The sequence below is a fragment of the Lampetra planeri genome, chromosome 10 (genome assembly GCF_965212315.1).
Source record: "Lampetra planeri chromosome 10, kcLamPlan1.2.h2, whole genome shotgun sequence".
NCBI lineage: Eukaryota > Metazoa > Chordata > Hyperoartia > Petromyzontiformes > Petromyzontidae > Lampetra > Lampetra planeri.
In genome coordinates this window covers 5,678,309-5,691,921 of record NC_136116.1, presented here as the reverse complement: position 1 = coordinate 5,691,921, position 13,613 = coordinate 5,678,309, and positions in this window count along the sequence as shown.

The following is a 13,613-nucleotide window of genomic DNA, read 5'->3' as shown; positions in this document are numbered from 1 at the left end:
CGAAACGTCGTGATTTAATTTAGTTATTTTCATTTTATTTTATGTATTTTATTATTTTTTATTTTCACCTACGTGACTTTACCAAAAGAACCAAAGAGTATAAAACATATATATGTGTAATCTGCGACGTTTCTGGCAACGACCAATCCGCAAAGCATCAGGGACTCGTCGCGCGCGTGCGTCCGCGCGTGTGCCGCAGTACCCGCGTGAATCGATTCGGCGCGTCTCCCCGGAGCTGCGTGGCGCTCGCTCGCCGCCTCGACCGCATGTCGCGTTTCCCCGCACGCGGGCCCCGTGTGTGCGGCTCTCACTCAGTCGCTTTATAAACCCCGGCGGCCACGGGCAGTCCGCCTTAAACCCGCAGCGGTGGCAAGTGGGTTTCATCCTTTCATTAATGTGTAGACTGCATATGGGATCCTCCCCCCCCGTGTTGCGTGAGTGCAGTGGCTGGCTGTTGGTTTATGAGACCCGGCATTCACGATGAGACTCGGTGAAGTTGCAAGAAATACACAGGATAAGGATTCGCATTTATGGGGAGACTGTATTTAAAATGCCGCGATGGGATGCTGCCGCGCGTGGTGTCATCGTGTGGGTTCGCACATGGGACTTGGCAATCCAGATGGCGCAGGTTCGATGTCCCGCAGCGGCAGTTTAACAAAAAATGTGCAAAGTGTACGCGGAGGTGTAATAATGAGGTTTACCACAGTCGATGGGCAGGTCACGTGTGGTGGGGTAAAGTGTGGGTACTCCCACTTCCTCCAAGACGTCCGGCCAGCATGGAAGAGTAGACCAAATGCCCTCGAGATGGCTTCTCCAGTGGAAACCCTTCCGCTGACAGAGGTGTGTGTAAAAGCAATTGCAGGGTTGCACTTCTAGCTTTACCTCTATATATGTACTTACAACGCGCTCAAGATGACGACCGCCGCGGAAGATGCAGCGATGGGATCAGTGAATGTACACGTGTGAGATGCAGGGTGGCAGCAACATGACCCGCGAGGGACAGCTACCGCGTGGGTGGGGTGGCTTCACCCAGTGGATAGAGAATAATGGATGATGATGATATACACTGACAGATACGGCGTATAAAAAGCCCTTTTTAGTCAATACACCACTGTAGGAGGCCTCTCACGGCCCCTTCCCACCGTGGTTTGGTGTCGGCAGGGAGCATGGACGTGGGCGGTTAGAAGCATAGCACAACGGTGTATTTCGACACTGCCCACAACGTAGTCCCACAGCCTATAACACCTATTGTGCATTGCGGTCACCAATTCAAGCTGCTTAACATCTGTGGGATATGACGAGATGGGATGGATTTCGGGTGATTCGGTCATAGGGCGGAGCCAGTGCGTTTATTCATCATTACGTGTACGAATAAATCCTCACGGAGGACAGTACCATATGCATATTGTCCGGGCGGGCACAAATTGAATGAATGATCTCTGTGACGTTAACACAAGTGACAGTTAATCAGCTGGCGCCACTCCTGGCTTTCTCGGGAATTATTGCGACCGTGGTATGCGAATCTTTTAGCCACGCAGCCTGTCCCAAGTAGCCTATTATTCATTGATGAAAGCGGACACAATGTTTTGAGCATTGGCTTTTAGAATTAACACCCAGCGTTTTTTTAACTTTCAATACACTCGTCCTTTAATTATATACAATTATAATAATTGCATCCTTATGCCAATCCACTGCTGGATGAAGGGCTCCCCCAAAGCTGTGTCGGTGATGCGGTGGACGGTAACATCAGTACGCTGATCAGTGCGGCTGAGTGGGTGAAGGTGGAGGGACGGAACTTGTACGGTTCAACTATCACTGCCCACTGATGTTCGCCGATGCCGGGACACGATTTCAGATACCCGGGTGCGTAGCGAAGTGCCCTACCCACTGCGCTATCACTCTTATTTCCTTCCTTTGATAATATAATTGTGTTTAGTTATCAGCGCATATGGGGAGGGGGAAGGGGAAAGCGAGTTATCTGTGTGTATGATTGACTATGCTTGTCTCAGACTAGTTACGTATGCTTCAGGTGTGTAGTGTGTGGAGAGATGCGCGACTAAAATCAATTTGGAAAACTAATTTCACGAGAAGGAGGTAAAGAAGTTTACTTTTCAGCCAACGTGCTGCGACAGAGTGTGGAATCACGACACCCACCGTAAACTTTAAATGCTATTATATGCTGCCAGTTCTGATGAGCGTTAAACCTCTCACGTTTGGCTTTATTAACTTGTCTGCATGCGCTGAAGTTTATTTGAACTCTAGGCATTGGCCACGCGCCACCACAGATTCTATTTCTGCGCCCACATTCTTTGTGGGAGACTACTCCTCATCCTCCCTGTCGCGTCAGACCTCTCGCTGGCCATTGCTCCATGAGACCAAGCAATCGTGATACGCATCTAAACCAACAGGACCAGTGATAAGCAAGGATGTGTATGTTTAGGGCGCATGAATACTTCAATGGATGGCTGCCGTGGTGTTCAGGGGCAGCACACTGGACTTGCAATCCAGATGTCGCCCATTCGATTCGATCTGGCGTCGAAGTTGAAATGATGGGCAAGTGAATTAAATATCCCTTATCTCTCTCCACCCAGCAGTATAAACAGCAGCAGCAGTAGCAAAATCAGATGTCCATAATGCAGGTTTTTTGGGTGGTTAAATCGCGTAAATATGTGTCATTAAACCCGCCACCAACCGACACAGCCAATTAGTAAGTGTGTTGGAGAGCAAATCCACAACATTTACAATCTGAATACGACGTTTCGCCAGTAATTACCGGTTACTGGCGACGCTTCGCCAGTAATAAAAATCAGATGTGGTGTGCTTATATGCCCTCACAACTATGCTCCAACGCCTTCACCAGCCCGCACTAACCAGCGTGGTAAAGAATGGTCAATTACCCCCCCCCCCCTACTACCCACATGGAGGCCTTCATATAGCAGCGGGCTGATTCAATGGGCTTTAAACGGTGCTTAATTTTAGCCAAGAGTCTGAAGGCTGTTCGGGAATTTATTTTGGTATTGACAATACTTTTTCATTACTCATTTGGTAAATAACGCGTTCATAAGATTTATATTTGGAATATGCGTACCTTGTTCTCTAGTGGTAGTGCCTTACACCGATTATACCTACTCAAAGCCAGCCTAGCAGCATCCCAGAAATAATCTAGGGAGAAATTAGGCCCCTTGATGCGCGTATTCAATGTGTTTAGATGAGATTTCGGACACACTGCCGATTTGGCGCAATGCGGGGGGGGGGAGGGATTCATTGCTCGTCTGTTGATTCAGGGCGTCGCTTTTAAACGTTTTCGATTTTTTTTTATTATTATTATAGTACGTGCAAAATGCACGGCGAGAGAAATTCACTGACGTGCAATTAAAACTATCTAAAATGGTTCACAGATTTGCATATGCTCCTGAAGTTAAATAATAGGCTGCTAATTGAATGCAGCGCGCACTAAGTGATGTACTGCCTAGTCGGACACGATATACCGCATATTATCTCAGCCACTGGCAGCCCTAAACGCGTTGAGCTAATTAGTCAATCACCCCGCCCTCAGCAATAAACCAAAACGCTCCACGTGGTACACGTCGAATGTAAACGCACCCCTCGCGTCAGCACTGCCATAAGCATCTATATATAGGCACCATCCATAAAACATGGTCTATCTACTGCTGAATGAAAGCCCCGCAAACCATCGCCATCGACGGAGCTATTAATTCAGCACGAGTTTATTTAATAGCTCCGTCTCTGCGGTGGACGTCCTCTGAGGAACGTTTCTTCATTCCCCTACAACTGTGTCGTTTGTCCCAACCTACATGAACAGCTGTTGTGCCTTCACCTCCTCTGTACATCATAGCAACCACCTGGTCATGAAATGTCGCCTGCCATATAGTAAATATTTATGCGTTCTTATTTTGACATTTAAATTCTAAAATCGAGTCAGTCTCGCCCTACAACAAATGTACTGTATATGCAATGCTTAAAGGAGCAATGGAAAGGTGATGGTCTGGAGAGGTGGTCGGATGTATTCACAGCAAAAATGGAAATATGCAATATTGGGCCAATGGTGGCATGTGGTTGGAACCGTTGGAGCAACGTTCCATGTTAATTTTGGAGCTTTCGTGACTGCAGGAATTATTCTTTGGTTCTTTCGGTAAAGTCACGTATAAAGATACAATAATAAATTAAATAATAGCATAATACGACGTTTCGATTGCGACACAAGCAATCATCATCAGGTATAAAAGAAATAGCAACAAAAATCTAACCAGAAAACTATAGACAGACATTTAAGCAGACAGACATCACCAAGATACACAGAGAGAGAACACGTATCGGCACAAAGAGAGAGATCGTCTCTGTGACGAGGCCTTAAATATAGAGAGGGGGCGGGGGCGGAGAGAGGGAGGGGCAGAGAAAAATTTGCATGTCAATGAGTGGACGACGACGTGGTACGGTACGCAAGCTTACTAGGTTATTTAATTTTAGTGTGTCTTTCTCCTAATTTTCAAGCTTGCGTACCGTACCACGTCGTCGTCCACTCATTGACATGCTAATTTTTCTCTGCCCCCTCCCTCTCTCCGCCCCCGCCCCCTCTCTATATTTAAGGCCTCGTCACAGAGACGATCTCTCTCTCTGTGCCGATACGTGTTCTCTCTCTGTGTATCTTTGTGATATCTGTCTGCTTATATGTCTGTCTATAGTTTTCTGGTTAGATTTTTGTTGCTATTTTTTTTATACCTGATGATGATTGCTTGTGTTGCAATCGAAACGTCGTAGTATGCTATTATTTAATTTATATCTTTATACGTGACTTTACCGAAAGAATCAAAGAATAACGTTCCATGTGTTGAGGAGTGGAGTGCTGACGTCAGGTCACACTCGCCTCGGGGGGAATACCGTCAAGGTAAAGTGACGTCATGCCCCCCGGGGTATTTGAGGGAAGACCCGTGACGTGGACGGGGTCCTCGCCGTGGGTCAGAGGAGTGAGCGTTAGGGGAGTAGGGGGCTCAGGGATAGAGGGTGGAGAGTCAGGCTAAAGGGGGGCTGCTTTACCCGGCTGGCCGCGTTGGATGAACCCTCGGTCAGTGCTGTGGGAAGAGCCTGATAGCCTGGTGGGGTGTAGGGAACTCCCAGTACCCTTCCCCTGGGGAGATTAGTTACTAACTCTGTGTTAACCCCTTCCCCTGGGGAGATGAGTTAAGAACTCTTGTGTTAACCCCTTCCCCCGAGTTAGGCGTAAGCCCTAAATAAATAGTTTGGCGTCAGCCCCTACACGACCGCATTCAGCGTCCTTTCTACCACACAACACATGTATACTGGGTCATAGTTCCGAAAATCTAAGCCGACACTGCTGATCTTCTGGGTTTGAATCCAGGTCTTCAGATTAAACCGGTTTCTTAAGTGTAGCGTGTTGGTGGTGGTCTCAGCACGGTCACCAAAGACTGTCCACAGTACTGACAAAATCACCCTGTTAACTTTGTTTTTGTCGTTTCATTTGGCAAATCTAATTCTGCTGTGTTGACTGACATCTGCGTGTGAGGTGTAGCGGCCCCTCGTGCGGATAAGAGGTCATTTGACGTTCTACAATGCACAAGTTTCCACGAATGTCGTCTCATGCATCACATGATGCCGATGGCGTAACAGACAAAAACGTGCAGTCGTGAAGGCAGCTTTTATTTTATTCACGTGACATTTTAAATAATGATCTTAATGACTCACTTTGCAGTTAAGGCGCCTTGTCTACCCCAGGTGCTGTGTCACTGCAATACGTATGACGCGCTTTCTCGAAGGGAAATTACTAATTTAACGTGTGAGGTAAAGAGTTGTGAAAACCACACCTGTACCTTATAAAATCACAAAGATCTCCAGAAGAGCCTGTACAAAGAGACGGTTCGTGCAATGGCTGTTAGCTTGCACTTGGTATGGCCGGAAAGGGCACATGAGATAATTGTGTAGTCATCACCAACGTCCGACCACCTTACATTTACTCACCAAACTGGTTACTCTTTTGTGCTTTTATTTGTACACACCACAGTATTCTTGATTATTTCGGTAAAGTCATGTGACTTTACCGAAAGAACCAAGAATATGAATCCCTGCAGTCACGAAAGCTTTACATCAAACTTCACACCACAGTAGTTACTCTTTAAGGGGTCAGGTCAACATAATGGAGTCCCGGGACCGGTTCGGACATCCCCGATGTTATCCATGTCCGGGAATCGAACTCAGATCGCAGGATTCGCAAAATGCTGTGATTGGCATAATAAATCCACACACACATACATAGATGCAGTTTAAAACACATTCCTGCGGAGGGAGCTGGTAGGAACGTTGGGATGCTCAGTCAATGGCCAGGGTCAACGGCGGCGTGGTGTATTCCGCAAATATGCCCGACTGTGAGGGCGGGCACAAGCCGGCGTGAGTAGGTTAAACGTTGAGTTTTATAAGGGCACCACGGGGTGACCAGCCCCTCCCCACCCAGCCCCACCCCTCCCATCCCCCACCCTCCCCACCCAGCCCCTCCCCACCCTCCCCACCCAGCCCCTCCCCACCCTCCCCTCTCCACCCAGCCCCACCCCTCACATTTTTGGATGCACGACGGACGGACGGACGCAATAATCCCCTGTGGGCTGGTGGAACCAGGTGGCTCCTACCAGTATAACGCCACATCAATGAAAACAACTGTGGCAGATGTGGATTTGACGTGTCTCTGCCTCCCTCTAGTGTGGCATTATTTAAACGTTGAACTTACGGCACAACCTGCGTCCCAAGTCACCCAGACTCACAGCACTTATCCATCGTTCAAGTTTTTTGGTTGGGCCACGTGGTAATTCTATGCCAAAATTATTGTCATTAACCCCCCACTACTCGACGAGATAATTACTATTACAGAGTTAGTATTTCTACATGGCAATGTATTTATCAAATTCTGACCAATAAGGTCATCAGTGACTTCAGGCTTTAAAATGGCTGAATTTAACATCGATATCCTACGTTTCACTCAGACTGCTTTGAGGTTCTTCACAATAATCAATAGCTAACGGTTTAATAGTTTGACTCCAATACATTCCAAAATAATTAACGTTTTCTGCGTGCAATTATTCCTTAAAGCACGAATTTTACATTGCCAAACGGAAACAGTTTTAATTGAGGGGTATTCTGGATTAACTTAATAACCCACAAAAAAGTTGATTGTCCAAAAAGGCCTGAGACCGGATGGTGTCATACTGTTACAGAAATCTTGGAGGTCGCGTGTGTACTGTGCAGTATCTGCGGGATCGGGTAGAAGGAAGAAAAGTTGCCACGGTGTGGTAGCATCAACAGCTTTGGCCACGATGACATCTTGATTCTGAACTTGTCTTAGAATGTCCCCTTTGTGGAGAGTGGATGACTTTAGTGGATGAAGTGAATTACAGCATACACGGCATAATGCCAATAAAACACATTCCTGCGGAGGGAGCTGGTAGGAACGTTGGGTTGCTCGGTCAATGGCCAGGGTCAACGGCGGCGTGGTGTGCGGGCGGGCACAAGCCGGCGTGAGTAGGTTAAACATTGAGTTTTATAAGGGCACCACGGGGTGACCAGCCCCTCCCCACCCAGCCCCACCCCTCCCACCCCATCCAACCCCACCCTCCCCACCCAGCCCCTCCCCACCCAGCCCCTCCCCACATTCCCCATCCAGCCCTTTCCCACCCTCGTCTCAAACGGTGTTAGGCCAGAGGACACCAAAAGGCTCAAAAGAAAGCTGTCTCTGGTGTGGACCAATCAGTTTCAAGGACAATGCATATACAGTATTATCAGAGTATGTTTATTGTTTGCATTCTGACCACAAGCATTGTGGTTAACGCAGACATGATTCCTTGTAAAAGGTTTCAGTTTGTTGTTTTAAAATCTTCAAACCTGTTTTGTTGACAGAAAAAAGGGAAAACCTATTATCATATTTTGGTACTGGCAAAGGAGATCCCATGATATATATAGTGTCATTCATGCAAATTGCATCTCACGACGCTAAACATCGCAACCCATATGAGACACACGATGCAATCAACACAAAGTTGAGTGACAGTTATCGCTACAGCGCCTGACATCAGCGAAAGTCGAGAGAAGAAAAATAATACTTTGATCTCCTACATCACCATTCATGCAAAAAGCACCCCACACAAACAATTCATGAAAGTGTTTTAATGCATTCAGTACAGGTAAATAACGTTCTCTCCCCTCTCCCTCTCACTTTGCCAGCGTTTTGCATGTCCCTTCATATCCATGCTCAAGGTTTTCACCTAGACCAAGGGATCTGTATCCTCACCTGCAATTGCACACTCATAAACCTTAGATGCCTTGTTCCTTGTTTGTCAAACGCAGAGCCGGCCCTAGACCTTTGGGGACCCTAAGCAAAATTTGGTTGGAGGCCCCTTTGACCGTTTTAAGTAAGGCCTAAAGAAAATCAATGACTATCTTATAACTACACTGTACATATTATATCTACTATGTTATTTTTACATTTTTTTTGTCTATAAAATTATGTTTTAATTTTTCACCCACTAGCTAGCAGTGACTCTAGGGGGCCCTCTGCTGGCCACGGGGCCCTTTGCAATTGCAAGGGTCGCTTAGTGGCTTGGCCGGCTCTGGTCAAACGGATTCGATTCTGCCACCTTTAGACTCGAGTCTTCTCTCCATCGTTCTGATGTCACAGCATCCTCACACAGGCTCACAGGGGCTCCAAGTGGTCTGGGACGTGGCCGGCAACCTGCTGCTCTTTAAGGACTGCTTCGTGACGTTATTCACATGCATTGCGACTCTTGAAATATTTAGTATTTTTCCCAAATCCGAAAAAAATGGTTCTTATTATTTTGGTTGCCGACCCCTGGTTTCGAACTCGAGGTTGCACCGTGCGCGCATGGCCGTGTCAACGCTCGCGATGGCGCCATCACGCAATTTGAAAGCGATTGTGCTAAATGAAAATTTTCTGCAATAATCAACATAACTTTTGAGTATTTCCTTTGCGCTTTCATGTAAATAGCGGGATAAAACACCATCTCAAACATTCAACATCGAAAAACATTGATGTTTTAGTTCTGATATTTTAGTAAATATCGATTTTAGATATACTGTAGCGACGTTTTTTTCTTTCAATGCCCCATCCCTGTGTATTACAGATACCGCTTCCTCGATTAATATCGATTTTTTTTTTTATCTCAAACGACATGCATATATTCGCCAGTGCTATTGCCATCATTGCTATTGGATTTGTTGTATCCTTGGATTCACTTGACCCCTGCAGCCGCTAGAGGTCACCATAGTCACTCAAATGCTAAGAAAATATATATTTTTTATGAAATCGCAGTTTCAGTTTCATTTATTTGGTATAGCCCTGTGAGCCATTCGGCTCTTGAATCGGGTGCAACCGTAACAAACAAAAAACAAAAACATGAACAAGAAAACATCTTAAAGTGACTACGCACAAACAGAAAAATCCAGGAAAAAAACTGCAAAGTCTTCCAGAAAATAAAATCGTACACCAACACTGCAAAAATCACAGTGGGATGCAAGTCAAACAACAACCACAAGACAACTTAGATTAAAGCCATCATTCTAACTCCGTACTACAACAAACAAACAGCCAAACCAAAAAACTTTTCGAAACCACCAAAATGAAGCCATACGCAATGTAACAGTGAGTACCCGGACGTAAGAATGCCTGGAAATACTGTACCAGTTGTTATAGGCTCGAGCTGCGAGGTGGCTAGGGAATGACAACATACTTGTCACCCCATACGGTTTACCCGTATTATTGTACAGGGAAATCTAGTTTTCAGGTCCATACGGCCTACAGCCGTTTCAATACGGGCAAAAATGTGGATATTTGCTTGTTTCTCCCTTGAGATGGCACTGTAGGATTAACGTTGAGATTTATAAGGGCACGGGGTGACCAATAAAGTCTGAATTGGTCTGTAATCAGGTAGACACTGACAAGGGGTTGACAGGTATGTGACAGCAAAGTAGCGGATTCTTGAATTAATGTGTGTGGAGATTTGAGCGTGACTGCGTTTGCTTGATGGATATTCTGAGGGATCTCCGATTCTCTGATTTCCTCCCAGATGGAAGTCAGTCATTAATAGAATTGGCTAAACATTCAAATGACAGGGTACTTTGTAATGACATATGCACATTTTACAGAAAATGTGAGTTATGCGAAATTAGTGTTGGTTATCGAATTTATCTACCAAATAAATATTGTACGCGCCCCCCTACACACATGATTTAGAGAACACACGCAGATCAAATACTTCATAGACGCAGTCACACACAGGAGATCGAGTCTTATTCCCCACTTCGGTATCTGCATCTTCCGTGGTTTGTGTGGATCCGGATAAGCGCTGCCCATTGTTTTCGTGCATGGTAGGCGGGCAGTGTGGTGGTGGTGGTAGTGGGCTCGCTGATGAGCTGCGTGTTGTAGAAGCCGGGCAGTGTGGTGGTGGTGGTAGTGGGCTCGCTGATGAGCTGCGTGCTGTGGAAGCCGGGCAGTGTGGTAGTAGTGGTAGTGGGCTCGCTGATGAGCTGCGTGCTGTAGAAGCCGGGCAGTGTGGTAGTAGTGGTAGTGGGCTCGCTGATGAGCTGCGTGTTGTTGAAGCCGGGCAGTGTGGTGGTGGTGGTAGTGGGCTCGCTGATGAGCTGCGTGTTGTGGAAGCCGGGCAGTGTGGTAGTAGTGGTAGTGGGCTCGCTGATGAGCTGCGTGTTGTGGAAGCCGGCAGTGTGGTGGTGGTAGTGGGCTCGCTGATGAGCTGCGTATTGTGGAAGCCGGGCAGTGTGGTGGTGGTAGTGGGCTCACTGATGAGCTACGTGTTGTAGAAGCCGGGCAGTGTGGTGGTGCTGGTGGTAGTGGGCTCGCTGATGAGCTGCGTGTTGTGGAAGCCAGGGAGTGTGGTGGTGGTGGTGGTAGTGGGCTCGCTGATGAGCTGCGTGCTGTGGAAGCCGGGCAGTGTGGTAGTGGTGGTGGTAGTGGGCTCGCTGATGAACTGCGTGTTGTGGAAGCCGGGCAGTGTGAGTGGTTACGGGCTCCACTGAACAAGGTGTTTATTGGGCAATTTGCTTGAATCCCACGAATTCGTCCGCGCTGTTTCGATTAAAAAATTCACCTTGTGCGAAAAGTGTTTTCAAAACGGCTTTCTGACGGCCGAACGTCCGCGGTGGGTTGATCATGACCCAGGGGCCGGCAACCAACATAACAAACACATTCCTGCGGAGGGAGCTGGTAGGAACGTTGGGTTGCTCGGTCAATGGCCATGGGTCAACGGCGGCGTGGTGTATTCCGCAAATATGCCCGACTGTGAGGGCGGGCACAAGCCGGCGTGAGTAGGTTAAACGTTGAGTTTTATAAGGGCACCACAGGGTGACCAGCCCCTCCCCACCCAGCCCCACCCCTCCCACCCCCCACCCAGCCCCACCCCACCCTCCCCTCCCTACCCAGCCCCTCCCCACCCAGCCCCTCCCCACCCTCCCATCCCCTCCCATGCACGACGGACGGACACAATAATCCCCTGTGGGCTGGTGTAACCAGGAGGTTCCTACCAGTAGAAGAGTAATTTATTTAAACATTCGGTAAAAAAAACCTCAATATTTTAAGAGGCGCAATGCTGCAACGTGATTACAAGACGGTGGTCCTTAATAAATAACGTCACGAAGCAGTCCTTAAAGAGCCGAAAGTTGCTGACCCATGATCATGTCTGACGGTGACCTCCCAACTCAGCAACGGTGACCTCCCAACTCAGCAAAGACAAAGATCCCCCATGTAGCCTGTAACAGACTCTAGGGGCAAGTGTTGTTAACGAGCACCTATGAAGGCCCACACCCGGCCACCTTTGTCTCCCCAGTGGCGATGTTTACACACCGCACCAGGTACTCATTTGAGGCTGAGTCGACCTAGGGGAGGCCCGGGACCGGTTCAGATAATCGTGGCTGGTGTTGGCCGTGAGAGGGAATCAAACTCAGGCCGCCGGGTTCGCAGCGCAACGCGCTAACCGCTACACCACCGCTCCCACATTCACATTTATAGCTTTGTTTTGGTGATTTCGAAAAAGTTTTGGTTTAGGCATATTTGTTTGTTGTAGTACAGAGTTAGAATGATAACTTTAGTCTAAATTGTATTATGGTTGTTATTGTTTGACTTGCATCCCACTAGGATTTTTGCACACAGCGTTGATAAATGGTGCTTTTTTTTGAAGACTTTGCTGTTTTTTCCTGGATTTTTCTGTTTGCGCATAGTCACTTTAAAATGTTTCTTGTTCATGTTTTTGTTTGTTGCGGTTGCACCCGATTCAAGAGCCGCATGGCTCACAACTATACCAAATAAATGAAACTGAAACTTAATTTGGAGCTACACTATGGGAACCTCATTTGCCAGTAAAAATATGTATTGCGGTCTATGCAAACATGACTCCTTGTAAAAAGGTGTCAGTTTTGTTGCCAGATAGAAGGGTAAAGAACCAATTATCATATTTTTACTGGCAAATGAGGTTCCCATAGTTTAGATGCTTGCCCCGAGCTCTCATACTCTGATGGTGCATTGTCTTTGAGTTGTGCGCCTTTTGGCGTCATCTGGTCCAACCCATATGAGACTAGGCTCTAAGGAAAGCTGTCTCGGGTGTGGATCAATCAACTTTAAGGACAGTGCACATTATCAGAGTTATGTTCTTTTGTTTGTATTATGACTGCAGGTATTGCAGTCTATGCAAACATGACTCCTTGTAAAAAGGTGTCAGTTTTGTTGCCAGATAGAAGGGTAAAGAACCAATTATCATATTTTTACTGGCAAATGAGGTTCCCATAGTGTAGATGCTTGCCCCGAGCTCTCATACTCTGATGGTGCATTGTCTTTGAGTTGTGCGCCTTTTGGCGTCATCTGGTCCAACCCATATGAGACTAGGCTCTAAGGAAAGCTGTCTCGGGTGTGGATCAATCAACTTTAAGGACAGTGCACATTATCAGAGTTATGTTCTTTTGTTTGTATTATGACTGCAGGTATTGCGGTCTATGCAAACATGACTCCTTGTAAAAAGGTGTCAGTTTTGTTGCCAGATAGAAGGGTAAAGAAGCAATTATCTTAATTTGGAGCTTTCGTGACTGCAGAAAATCCTCTTTGGTTCTTTCGGTAAAGGCATGTATAAGGAGAAAATAATACATTAAATAATTATTTTCTCTTTATGAAGTCATGTATAAAGAGAAAATAATAAATTAAAGAAAAAAATTATCTTTATGAAGTCATGCATAAAGAGAAAATAATAACTTAAATAAATATTTTCTCTTTATAAAGTCATGTATAAAGAGAAAATAATAATCTTCTTGGTTCTTTCGGTAAAGTCACGTAGAAGGGAAGTAATAAAATAATATTATTTTATTACTTCCCTTCTACGTGACTTTACCGAAATAATATTATTTTATTACTTCCCTTCTATGTGACTTTACCGAAAAAAACAAGAAGATGAATCCCTGCAGTCACGAAAGCTTTAAATCGAAAAAAATAATAATAACGTCATGTATAAAGAGAAAATATTAAATTAAATCATTATTTTCTCTTTATGAAGTCATGTATAAAGAGAAAATAATAAATTAAA